Raw genomic sequence first — 14,039 nt, 5'->3', positions numbered from 1 at the left:
AATTATCTAACTAGTAAATCTCTCTTCTACTGTCTCTAGACAACCAAAAATAATTAGAACATCAGCACTGTATAAAGGATGATCACCAGACAATCCTCACATGCACACCAAGTGTAAAAGAGCTGCAAACTTGAAAGGCTTACACATACAGACCTGTAAAAGCAGACTAAATCTGCTGTCTGCCCAGATTCTTGCCTGTAAACACTGCAAGGAGAGCAAAACAAAGGAAATAAAATTAAGGGATGGATGAAAAGAAGAGTTTCTTCATGCTGCATAAAAATGTTAGTTTATCTGTTTAGTTATTCTCTTCACTTTGCTCACATTTAGTTTTATACACAGCCCTGTTTGGAGTCAATCTCCGAAGTAGCCATTTTATCTGTAGCTTGTTATTCTCCTGCAAAGGGACTGAATTTGTGCCAGGCGAGACTGAGATGTAAGAGGTATTACCTCTCACCTCCTCGATTGGGTGTCCTTGTAATTAGGTGAGTTTGGTTAGCAAATTTGAGGATATCAAAGTATTATTTTGAGATGAGCACTGTTTACAAATAGCAGATGCTCCAATAATATTTTAATGTATAAGGAACTTAGGATATAATGTTAAGAAATATATTATTTCTGGATTATTCTGGATGTCATGTCTACAAAGATACTGTTGAGAGGGTCATTTATTAAGATGGTTGGATATGACATTTTAAAGATTTATACTTTAAAATTAATATTATAAATAGATCTTCATGAAATGAAGTGTATTAATGTAATTGCTCTTTTATAAACATTGCATATAATGGGTCACAATTTTATACAGAAGGGCTAGGAGTGTAGCTCAGCTGTCGGCACTTGTCTAGCATGTGCCAAGGTCTTGGGTTAAATTCCCAGCACAAAATAAAGCAAACAAAAATTAAAGAGAAATATATATCTCATTAGGTCTCCTTTAATTACATTTAATTGTAAATATTATAGCTAATAAACTACCAACAAGTAATGCAACATATCACCATATTCCAAGTGAAGATAAAGTTGTACTTGTGTATTTTATTCTGACAATTATGTAAAAATATGTTATAGAAAATAGTGGTTTTATAAGTATACTTAATAATACACATAAAACATAAATAGGCTTGCAAAGAAGACAGAAAAAAATCCCAAATAGAAACATTAGTAGAGACAAATTATGAAATTTAAACCTTTTGTAGGATCTTACATTGCTATGGGATTATATACTTCGGATTTTAATTGTTGCCCCCAAGGGGGACCATGTTAAGGGTTTGGTCCACAGCTTGGCACTGTTTGGAGGTGAATATGAATTCCATATGAAGTTTAGTCCAAAGTCTCAATCACTAGAGCACCCCACATGAAAGGACTGTGGAACTCTGGCCCCTCCTTCTTGCTGTCTTTGGATTCCTGATCACTAGGTGAATAATTTACTTCCCAGCATGTTCTCTGGACACCCTGTGCTGCCATACCATAGATTCGGAGCAATGAGGCTGGAACGATTGACTGGAACCATGAGCCAAAGACACTTTTGCTAAGTGATGACCTCAAGCATTTGCTACAGTGATGGAGAGGGGGAAAACTCATGGTAAAAGGAAAGGTTTAACTTCCTTTTCCCACCTTTTAATAGGTGGCATGGAGTCAAGTTGCTGGTTCGTGGCTATGAATCAGAGTGTGTGGGGCGAGGGAGGTAGAAGGATCATAGGATTGAGCCCAGTCAGTGAAACTTAACAAAACCCTGTGAAAATTTTAAAAATTGAAAAAAAAGGGGGGCTGGAGATATAGCTCATTGAAAAGTGCTAAGCCCCAGTACTACTTGCACGCACACACACACACACACACACACACAGAGCCCTAACAAATAATGGGAGGCCCCAAATAGCAAATGCTGAATATCACTGAATTGTAAGGTCCAGCCCTGATAACATCAGTGCTTCAAGGTATATATAAAAATTGCAACCATATCAATCATTAAAGACTATTTATTTGTATGAATTCAATTTTTATCCCAAACTTTTTTTTTTAAGTTAGAGGTATCAGTACTCCCCAGTAGGCAGTACTACTCTCCACAGATTTTTTTTCATAACATTTTCAAACCATCATAGCAAGTCATCTAGTTATATAATTTAAAGGTATCTTAATTTATGAGTGTGTTCTAATCACCAGATGCTTATGAATATAATTAAAGGCAATGGATAGCTCCATTTGTCTTATTGTAAAGCTACCTAGAAATCATCATTATCATCATCTCTGCATGTGATCTGAAGATACATGAGTGGCTAAACTTTCCTCGTCTCCACATTTTCTCTAACTTCCTTATCTTATCCAATGTCAAAGGACATTGTGAAAGCAAACGTGTTGTCTAGTACCTTGAAGTCAAGCTGTCAACAGTTCTGAGTTCCTCCTCCCTCAGCTGGGTGCTATACTGCGGCAGTGTGAGAAGCAGAAGTAGCAAATAAACAGGGAAGAATCAGATGTAGCATCCCTAGAATTTTCACAAACACTTCAGTCTCATAGTGAAAATTCTCTGCAAAGCAATACAGCTCCCAAAGTAGCAGCAGGCTGCAGAACTTTCATTTGCTTCCCCAGTATGTATTGCTAAAATTTTCCAGGGTCTTGTTTGATATTTGGAGAAGACTTTCTAGCCAGTAATTGATGCCTGTATCTGAGAATCAAATCTGGAGCTGGAGGATCCACACTAAATATTTTACTACAAATAGAAATCCCGGTTGCTGGACTGAATACACTATATTTATTTATACCTTGGCCATGAACATCCTGAAAGCTGCAGATTAAGCAGTGACATATGGTGCTTTGAAGGCCTAAAACTCATTTTTTCTTCTAAACAGAGATATCCCTTGTCTTTTTCTCACTGTGCATGTTACTAGAGGATACTGTGCTGAGTATTTTTATAGAACTACAAAATAAAATTCTGATAAAATACTATGCTCAGGAGTACACATAACAGCATAATCTGTCTACTCCTAGAAATGTGATTCTAATAAAAATGGTTTAGTTTATCCCTAGATCTCTAGATGTTAAATAAATTTTAATTCCAGACTTCCGTGCTAGAGTTTGAAGCTTCTTCCCCTTGCCCTAGTTCCTTTCTGTAACTGCATCGCAGAGGCTGTAATTTTGAGACAGCGATGCCACTGAGGTCTCAAGTTACCAGAGGGTCAAACCTGGGCTGCTCTTTTCGCTATTAATCTCCCTCACTCAGTGATAGCATTCATTCCTTCTGGCAGCCTCTGAGTCTTACAGATTCTCTGTGGTTCCTTCTCTCAAAAGTAGTTTAGACTTGAAAAATATGTTTTCTTAATGCTTTGGGAGAAAGTACTGTAATTTAGAGCAAAGAAATGCAAGCCATTTCTAAGGTCATTTCAAAGGAAAATCATAGCAAAAGTATGACATGTTTTTCTTTCAGCTCCAAGTAACATCTTTAGTTTAATGGATGCAGTATCACAACATACTTGCTTTTCAATCACTTTGAAAATTTTTATAAAAAAGTAGCAGCCAGCCATCCTGAACTTACACGCATACAAAATACTATTATTAGATAAGGACATTACCTTAAAGTATTCAATTGCTTCCCATATGTCCTGGTTTTTGGTGTTCAGCACTTGTTTTATTTCAAAGGCATTTTCATATTCCTGGCCAGGAGTATTATGTCCATCATATACATATAAGGAAACTGAAACATAGATAGTGATTTAGTTAAGAGAAGACAGAAAAGTAACGGTGCTCAATTTTCTTCTGGATTTTATTACTCTTTAAACATATGTTATACATGCCTTGGTTCAAAGTAATTTTTAGATTTTAAACAAGAATAAAACAGCTAATATATCTAACAAAAATGCTCAAAAGTTATCAAGCCATTGTTATACAATTTTCCTAAGTTTTGTACCTAATAATCTTTTCCTTAGTCCTTTTTAAACATTTCAAGATTCTGTGGTCTGTCTTTCTTGAATTTCATAAAGCTATTATTTTAAAGTTTTAGTATAATGAGAAAATGAAAACATCTTTACTATTTATCAAGAACAGATGTTTAATTTTAAGATTTTATGAGGTATATTCAAAATATAAGGTAAGCGTTACAGTAAAAGACACTTTGCTATTAATCTGCCTCAGAATACTTCCCCTCACTTCTGCTACACTTGTATCATTATGCTTTCCACATTCCATACCAGTAATGAAAGTCTTCTGTTATTTCTTTTCAGTTGAGATAAAAATATGAATACTGCTACCAAGTTCCATCCAAAAGAAAGGCAGATTTCTAAAAACATTATGGTTTGTCCTCAGTCACTGTATTCACCAGATCTATCTCTTCTCCAAAGTCAAAATGATTATGAAAGGTAAACTTTATGAATCAATTTGGAACATTGTATTCAGCTCCACTAAAGGCTCTCATGGACCAGAACTTCCAGAACTGCTTCAGAAAGTGATAAGAATGATGGGATATTTGTGTTTGAGGTATGAGGGGATATTTTCAGAGGAATTAATGGCAGTGTGTCTTTTACTGTAAAAATTTTCTTAAATTTAAACTTTCTCCATGCCTTTTGATGACACCTTGCATGTTAGAAGGGATAATGTCTGTGTCTCAGGTTATTTCAGATACTTTCTGTTTATAAAATGAGACACAGCAAAACATTTTTCTAAAAACCTCCAATGTTCATGGATTGAGAGCATTAATATTGGTTAAGTGGCTATAGTTCTGAAAGTAATATATATCAAAATACAAATGTTATCCCCACCAAAATACCAGTCATTCTTCACAGAACTAGAAAAAAATCTCCCAAAATTCATATGGAAGCCCAAAAGGTCGTGATTAGACAAAGCAATCCCAAACAAAAAGAAAAATGCCAGAGCTATTAAAATACTTGATTATAATACTTAAAATATTATAGGCCTATTGTAAAAAAAATCAGCATGGAACTCGTCTAAAAGTGGATGCACAGACCAATGGAATAGAATGGAAGACCCAGGAGGAAAACTATGCAGTAGCTATCTGATTCTTTACAAAGAAGCCAAATGTACGCAGTGGAGAAAAGACAGCCCAATCAATAAATAGTGCAGGAACAGCCACCTCTAGAAGACTGAATCTATATCTTATATCTCTCACCTTGTAAAAAAAAAAGTCAACTCAAAATATGTAAGACATAAAACTGAAACAGATAGAGGAAGACATATGAGAAACACTTCAATATATGGATATAGATAATGATTTCCTAAGGAGGACCCCCATACTACAGGAAATAATTCCAAGAATTGACAAACCAAGTACATTAAACTCCAAAGTGTCCACACAGCAAAGGAAATATCCCAGCTATTCTTCTGACAGAGGATTAATATACAGAATTTACAAATGTCCTAGCTTTTCACCACTGTGACTAAAATACTTGACAATATCAAGTTAAAGAAACAAAGATGGATTTTGTCTTGTAGTTTTAGTGGCTTCTGGTTCAGTTGCTTTGGGCCTGAGGTGAAGCAGAACATTGAGGCAATGGTGGAGGAAAGCTGCTCACCTCATGGCAGCCAGAATGCACTATGAGAGGAAAAGATCGAGAGTGGAAGGGGCTGGAGACAAAAATGCACCCTGAAAAGCCACAATGTGGCCTCCTTCCTTCCGATGGGCTCCAACCCTTAATAAGCCCATTGAGCTATATACTCATCAATGAATTAATTCACTTGCTGAAGACAGAGCAACATCCCATAATATAGGCCTACATAATTGTAGAAATGGTGGAGCTATGAAATATTCTACCATTCTCCTATTGATGAACATTCAGTTTGGTTCTGCTGCTTTGCCTCATCATATAAAGCCACACTAAACATTCTGTATACATGTCGCATATTTTTATGCACAAATGCCTTTATTTTTAAATAATAATTATTCAGATGTGGCATTTTTGTGCCAAAATGTGTTCATTTTCAATTTTCTTCATAAATTTATTTTGATTTTATTGTAATATAAGCACATGCTAATTGTGTGAATTAGCAGATTTGTTGTAATAGTTTTATATAACCTACTTGGACCATATCCACCCTTCCTACTGCCCTCTAGTATCTCCCATACCCACCTGCCTGGTCCTGTCCTCCTTCCCTAATTGGTCTCTTTCCATTTTTGTGGTCCCCTTCCATTTTTATCTTTTCTTCCCCTTAGATTCCACAAATGATTGAAAATGTTTCTGAATCCCGCTTATTTCCTTCAACATGATAATCTCCAATTCCATCTATGAATATGATTTTCCCCTTTATGGATGAATGTGCTCCATTTTTTATGTATAGCACATTGTCTTTATCTATACAGTGTTGGTACTATACCATTGTTACAGTTTGTGTTTAGATGTCCCACCCAAAGCTTCATGTGGTCATAGGTGGGGCTTTATGGCGGTGTTCTATGAGTGTATCTCTCTATAATTAATAAAATAGATTATATTTTTTATTGTGGTTTCAGGTCCACAGCAAAGTTAAGCAGAAAGTATAGAGATTTCTCATGCACAGTTCTTCTTTCCCTCTTCCCAAACACAGCCTCTGACATTACCATCTCACGTGCCATAATGTTACAATGGTCGTAATCAGTGAACCTACATTGACACATCGTTGCCACCCAGAACCTATACCTTATATTAGAATTCACTCTTGATGGTATACATTTTATTATTTTTGACCAGTGTATGATGATATGTATTCATAATCATTGTATCATACAGAATAGATTCACAGCCCTAAAACTCCTCTGTGCTAAACCTATTCATCTGTTCCTCCCCCAGGAGACACTTACATTTTTATTTTCTGCACAGTTTTGCTTTTCCCATATTATAAAAGTTGGAATCATACAATATGTGGCATTTTTAGATTGTCATCTTTAACTTAGTAATATGCTTTTAAGTTTCCCCTTACTCTTTCCACATCTTGATAGTTTATTTCTTTTTACTATGAAATAATATCTCTACTACTGGTTATGACACATATATCCATTTTAGCCACTGTAAGACATCTTTATTGCTTCCAAGTTCTGGCAATAATGAATAAAGCTGGTATTAACATCCATGCGAAGCCTTGTGATTTTTTTAACTTACCTGATACCAGTCAATACATAAGTATTTCTGATGGAGAATTCATTCAAACTCTGAAAATACAAACCAATAGTCCTGAGCTATATCTGTTTAAAGTCATTCCTAAGCAAATCTAGGTATCTTCAACCTTTATTCCCATGTGCTTCTTCAACGACAAAGTGAAGCTTTTTCCAAGGAATTAAAAAAAGAGTTCTGAGTGATTGTCTTAGTTACTTTTCTCATTGCTGAGACAAAACACCTGACCCCAAAGTTATAGGAGGAAAAGTTTATTTGTCTCACAGTTTGTAGAGGTTTCAGTCCACAGTTGGCTGGCTCCAGGGCAGGGGGACATGGCAGAGGGGCGTGGCAGAGGAAACAGAGGAAAACAGTTTATGAAGGGCAGAAGGCAACAAAGTAGCAAAGTAGTGAAGGAGCTGCAAGGAACAAGTGACCGCAGCAGCAGCCTTTTCTGTGCCTTATATTCTATCCAGGCTAAGGGCAGGTAGCGCTCACACCTTGAATCCTACCATTGCGCCATGAATCAATGCCAGACTCACACACTCCAGCTCCAGATCCTTCCACCTCCATAAAGCCCCACCTATGACCACACGAAGCTTTGGGTGGGACATCTAGACACAAACTGTAACAGTGTTATAGTACCAAGCCCATCACCACCGCTAAAAATGAACAAAATAGTTGACTTGTTAAAAAGGCCAGACTCATCTCAGTTGGATAACAAGTCTAAATGTTTAATTTATACATATTTCTACATATGTATATTTAATTTATACATATGCATAATTGTACTGAAAAACTTGTGGCTAAGTTATGTCTATCAAGATTTTTCTGAGTGCAGTGCTAGCTACTCAGTAATTCTGATCGATTTTTCTACTACAGACTGACAATTCCATTTCACACTTTCATCATTCATCTTTGGTCTATTTCCTCTGGGTTTTGAGATCCTCACATAAAATCATTTAACCAAGTGCAGTGTTAATATTCACCAACTGAGTATTTCAACAGACTATTTGCTTTTATTGTGGTACCACTGTATAAAATCTGTGTACATTCATATTTGCTTCTATGGAATAGGCTAAAAGATAATCGAGTCTACTATTGATTATTTTTAAATTTTTCAAAATAAACCAAGTGTCTGTAAGCCCAGCATTCTACAAGGCTGAAGCAGGAGGATCTCAAGTGTGAGCCCAGCCTGATCAAATTAGTGAGTTCCTGTCTCAAAATTAAAAATATAGAAAGGGAAGGGAATGTAGCTTACTAAGAAGGCCCTGGGTCCAATCCTCAATACCCCCCAAAAATTTCCTCAAAATAGTGGCACACATTTTTGCCCTTGTGCTATAGGAATGTTTGCAACTCTAGTTGATTTTCCCAGCCCCCCTAAATAATTGTAGCTCTCCCACTGTAATCTGTTCTTAAAGACACCACTAGTCTCTGTATCTTTCACAGACATAGAAGACCTAGCTGCATAGTCTTTTATGTGATGCCAATTATTTGTTGTCTAATAGTTACCAAGCATTATGCAGAGCTCTACTCATGACATCTAGCTTCTTTGAGTGGATTTAAAGTTTAAAAACAGCTGCTTTGATATTGTGAAAAGGGTTACCTCTGATTTCAGTTTCTTTGGGCCACATTTAACCCTGTAAAAATGAAATCAGGCTGGGAGACTGTGCAATTACAGAAGTCCTATTGATCTCAGGTACAAGCTATTTATGTTCTAATTAAGAGAGTTTGTAGATCACGTCAAACCATACTCCCCTGAATAGAATTCTACTCCCCATTGGTACTTTTGCATAAAGCTTCTACATATGTCCAAAATAAGAGCACATAATTCTGTATTATCAATAGATTGTGGCATTCGCATCTGCTTAGACATAGAATTAATTTTAAAGCTCTCCAAAAATGATATTTCTACCCAGGAACAATGGAGGAGCTGTGCTGACTTGTTTATAAGGCTGAATTATATGTTCTTATGAGTACAGTTTTAAGGGTAAGGGTGCTGGATATGTATTTTGTGTCCAGGATTAGTGTGTTTATGTGCTACATCAAATGTTGTCTTTCCTTCAAGGCTATTTGCATGAAACACATTCAGCTATGGAAGTGACTGTCATCTGAAGCAGCAGCTCTTAGCTCCAAACATTCTTTAGTTCTTTTCTTTTACGTGTTTGAGGTGCACTATAAGTAATTTGTTACTAATGATGAAACATAGTTTTGTAATCTTAAAAGATTCAAATTTTCCCCAAAATTACTTTGTGACACTTGCATTTTTAATGTGAATTGCCTGAATGAGGGACAAAGGGATGAAGTTACTCACAACTTCACCCAAGCTATGACATTGCCTGGAATTGAGCATATCTGACAACTAAAGCTATGGCATAGTCAGTGGTGAGTGCCTGCAGTCCATGTGGTGTATCTTATTTTTTCTTTATTTTCTTTTAAATCCTTATTTATTTATTTTCTCAAACATTGGGTTTACCAGCAGTAATGTGCTTCTCATTCATGCTATTTTCTCTTTGGATTTCTTTGATTCAGAATATCACTTCTTTGTGCTTTTCCAGTAATTTTACTTTACTTTTTGCTCTCTCAAATGGATCTTTCACAAGATAAGAAAATAATGCTTTTCCTATTGAAAAAGTAAAGACCCAGCAACAATAACAAAAGATTTTTCTTCAAACAGTACCTTATCCTTCTGTTCCTTCTTTTCCTAGTCCTCTTCAGAGATTTTTGAAAGACCTTAATTTATATTACACATTCATTTCCTCACTTCTTATTTACTCCTGATGCATTTTAACCTGGTTTCCATTTCACTCTGTATATAGCTCTCTGTAGGGTCTCCAAGGACCACTACATCAAGGAACAAAATAGACATCGGTGAGTCCATCAAAATATTCACATTGGGTCTCTCCCTCCTCCTGCAAACTATTTTTCCTTTGTCTTTTCTTTTCCTTTTTCACACTCCAGAGTTCTCACTGATTTTTTTTTTTGATATTATATATTCAACCTGCCCATCCATAGTAGGAACTTCTAGAACTAAGCTTATTTACATACCAAGTTCTTGTGTGGTAGTTCAAGGCAAGATGAGAATACAAAACAAGAACATACTACATTTTTCACAAAAGTAGAAGGAATTGTGAATCTTTTCACTATTAATAAATGAATGCTGGGGGCCTGTGAACCCTGATTTGATTATTTCATGAAGCATGCATCTATCAAAGCATCACGTGAAACCCTGTACATAAGTACAATTTTTATGTGTTTCTGTATCCATTGAAAATGAATTTAAATTTAAAAATGTGGAGTACTTCAATATTTTTTCACATATTCTTTTTTTCTTGTCATACTAAAACATTTCCCTGAGAAATTTTGACTACTATACATGCACAGTTGTTTTTCAAATCCATGTCTCCATTCTAGACCTTGTAGCCATTTGATTATCTTCATGTGGATAGCTCCAAAAGAAAAACTATAATCCTTTTCAAACTCTACTACTTACCTGTTTCTATCCTATTCTCACCCTGCCCTTGTGTGGAAGGTCTGGACCAGCAAAAAGGAAACCTTGACATAATTTTTTAAAATATCACACCCCATTTCTAATGCATCATTAATTTTTGTTTATATTTCTTTTAACTCTCTCTTACATCCATTCTTTTCCTTCTATCACCTAATAAAATCCATCTACAAAAAACAAAAACAACGAAATTCACAAACCAAATCAAACCGAACAAAACCTTTTACTCACTCTATCATCCACTGCGGTTTTCACCTTGTGAGATTTTCTTACTGCAGGCTGACAGTGCTAATTTTAATTCACAAATATTATTATTTCACTCATATCCTTAAGATAATTCAACATCACAGGACAAAGGACACATCTTAATGGAGTCTGCGGGGTGTTGCACAGCCTGGTCCCTACCCACCTTTTTAGCCCTGGCCTATATTTTTTTGCACCTTTGCCAACTACAATGCCCACAGCACACTTACATTACTTTTCTATTGGGTACTAGATCATAAAATCTTTTTTGGCTTGCCATGTAGATGATGAAATCAATCCACATTTTATTGTAATGAAAGGGATTGTGTTGTGCACAAATGACAGAACAGCTATTATTTTTAACCTGTTGAGCTTGTTCCCCTGGTAATTTAACTACTTCTTTTAGATGTCTACACAGTACTTATGAAGCCAGTTGGACTTGTACATCATTCATTAATTTTAAAGTCCATCCACCTAGCAGTTATTTATTAATTTAATGTCATCACTCTTCTTAACCCACATCTGATCAGCTGCATTTATCTTTGATCTGTTTTCTTGGCCCATAATCTCTTCTTTAATGTATTCTGTTCATTAATTGTGTCAGTATCATCTCAGTCTTTTTCTAATGTAAATATCTGCCTGTTCTCTCAATTGTAACCCAGATTGTCACGAACTGTTACTCTGAACTTGATGTTCCTTCTCTCTGGATGCTTCCATACCCTTTCTTCTTCACTTGTCAACCTCCTACCCACTCTTCAAATCCAGCCCAAATGTCACCACTTGTATGATGGCTTTCCTATAGCCCTCAGGCAGGATTAATCATTCCATCATGGTTGTTCCAAGAGTATACGTCTGTTTCTTGGGCATGATACTGCCATTAGCCTTTAGTTACTTTTCACTACACTGTGAGCTATTTAAGGACAAAAATTGTCTTTTTCATTTTCATGCACAACACACATTACCTTGCATATAGTTAAGTGCTCCATATATTGACTCCATGCGAAATAGGATATAACACATGATTCAAAATAAAACATGCTAAAAATCTTACTAACTTTTCCCAAAGAGGAAATTATTCATTCTACTAAAGCTGAAAATTAAGTAATGACATAACTATGAGACAAAAAATACAAAATGTCCATCTGCTGAATGGGGATAACAGAGTTCATTTTAGGAAAACTACTGTATCTGAAGAGGAAAGATGATGCATAAAAATATTCCTGGTGTAACAAGGCTGCGTATCAAGACATCAGCAGAAATGCCTTCTCCAGTTTTCCATTTTGAGAAAACAAACAGTAAACTTCATCTGGCCTGTTTCCAGATGTTCTTTGGAGCCATGAATAACACAGCTAAGCAGTACAGGAGGCATTATCAAAGACACTTGCAGTGGGCCTCAGTCTCCTATGAGACAGTACTATGACCACAATACAGGACAGAGAGAACAAAGACACAGACACAGAATTGAGAGACAGCTGGGTCTTGAGCTGATCTAAACTTCTCTGGGCAGCAAAGACAAAAGTCATCACGGACATCCAGTGCTTATTCATCATAAGCGTGCAAAGTAGAGGGGCTGGACAGTCCTTGGGACACCTATTGATAGGGGTTATTGCAGGCAGGACTGTAGAATGAGAGCACTAGCATATCTTTGCTAAAGAGAACAAATGGTTATTTCAGAGAGAAAGAATTTAGTTGGAGCCAAGTTGACCTTGGCTAGAAGTGAACTCAGCTGAGGCCTGCTACTTTATGGACTAGAACTTAAGTCTCGATAGCAGCTGTTAGCAAAGGAGAAATGCTAGCCCAACTCTGCAATCTGACATGCTCATTTGAGTCACTTAAAGCTTCAGTCATACTCCTAAGGTAATACAGCAAATTATAGAGGGGCAAAAAGCTTGTGCCACTTTTAGCCTGCTAATAGTGGGCAAACGTTTCTGCTACAAACCACCATCACTATCTTTCTACCTATTTTCTTATTAGCAAATTCAGTTATTGGCTGTTCAAAGATGACCAACCTGTTTAGTAACAAAGTATTATAACTTTTCATTTCGAGAAGAACAGTGGATCCAGCAGCAAATATGACATAGTTCTCAATGAATGAAACAATATTCATGCTGAAATAACTCTACTGAGTAAGAGGGCAATACAAACGAACAAGATGACATAATATTGTGTGCAATGATTTCATATGAAGAGTCTTCTTAGTAGGTCAGAAAAAGTTAAAAATCCTTGTTGAAAATGTTTATACTCATCAAAAGTAGTCTTTGTTCTCTTTAAGTAAGTCCAGTGCATTTCCTCTAGAGTTTAGAGTGATCCTCCAAAACATGAAACCCTGATGTTGCAATAATTCAGGTTAAAATATCATTTCGAATTATTTTTTTAAAATACAGAAACATAATAAATACAACATTTCTTAAAAGCTGAGAGCTTTAATTTCTCATAAACTATTTAAGAGTGTAATTTTGGTCTTTTATTTATAACTGTACAAAACCCTTTTTGAAAACAGCAGATATAATTTAATGCAAACATTATAAAGAGAGTTGTCCCCCAGATTATTTTTCCAATAATGCGTACAGCCTTTGAATTTAGTGTTATTCCTTTTATGTACTGCATGTCCAATGATCATTCCTCTCAGAAAAATGTATAGCCTTAATCTACCCCTTGACTGAAGAGGAGTATTTATTTGAGGCCATATACAGGCATTGCCTGTGATTCAAACATTAGTACTATTCTGGGAAAAATATGATAGAGAATGTAAGCTTCAAAATAAATATAAATTAGCAATACCAATATTAGCTGCTAGTTCTTCAACTTCAATGCCTTTATTTGATATTTGTTCCTTAAAATCAAGAATTATTATTTTAATCTTTCTTGGCCTCTATGGCAAGAAAATCATTTGCACAATAACATCTATCTTCCTCCATGTAATATTGATAGCATAGTATTTTATTTACTTTTAACTTAACAATGGCACATTGAACATATAAGAATGTTGATTAATTATATTGGAGCCCCATAGAAAGACTTAGCTACTTTTGAAAATTTCTATATTTAGTGTGTTCTAGAGAGTTAGACCATTTTATGAACTTGTTTTCCATTTGGAGCTCAGTGGACTCATCCACTAGGAAGATGTGCTGTCACTCTTCCATTCAAATTGAATTTGTGTACTCCCAGCTGGCTGATTTATTTTGATGGTTTTTGTCTTCTAAACCAAATAGTTATTATTATTGCCC

General features: G+C 35.7%; 1 long non-coding RNA gene across 2 annotated transcripts in view; it reads right to left on the bottom strand.

The window, feature by feature from the left end:
- The window catches only part of LOC147825389 (uncharacterized), a 53,572-nt gene extending 42,643 nt beyond the window's left edge, over nucleotides 1–10,929 (bottom strand). Inside the window, exons 1-3 of one of the 2 annotated variants that reach the window (XR_015441021.1) lie at nucleotides 10,801–10,929; nucleotides 3,561–3,682; nucleotides 154–204 (exon numbers count right to left, since the gene is read on the bottom strand). This is a non-coding gene — a long non-coding RNA (uncharacterized LOC147825389). The remainder of the gene's footprint in view (nucleotides 1–153; nucleotides 205–3,560; nucleotides 3,683–10,800) is intronic. The other variant, XR_015441022.1, reaches the window with a different exon arrangement.
- Nucleotides 10,930–14,039: the final 3,110 nt, after the last annotated feature.

Source organism: Heterocephalus glaber, unplaced genomic scaffold, assembly GCF_053883595.1.
Source record: "Heterocephalus glaber isolate CG9 unplaced genomic scaffold, H.glaber_assembly_v1.0 deba00001504, whole genome shotgun sequence".
Lineage (NCBI taxonomy): Eukaryota > Metazoa > Chordata > Mammalia > Rodentia > Bathyergidae > Heterocephalus > Heterocephalus glaber.
This window is presented reverse-complemented; position numbering and strand designations above follow the sequence as displayed.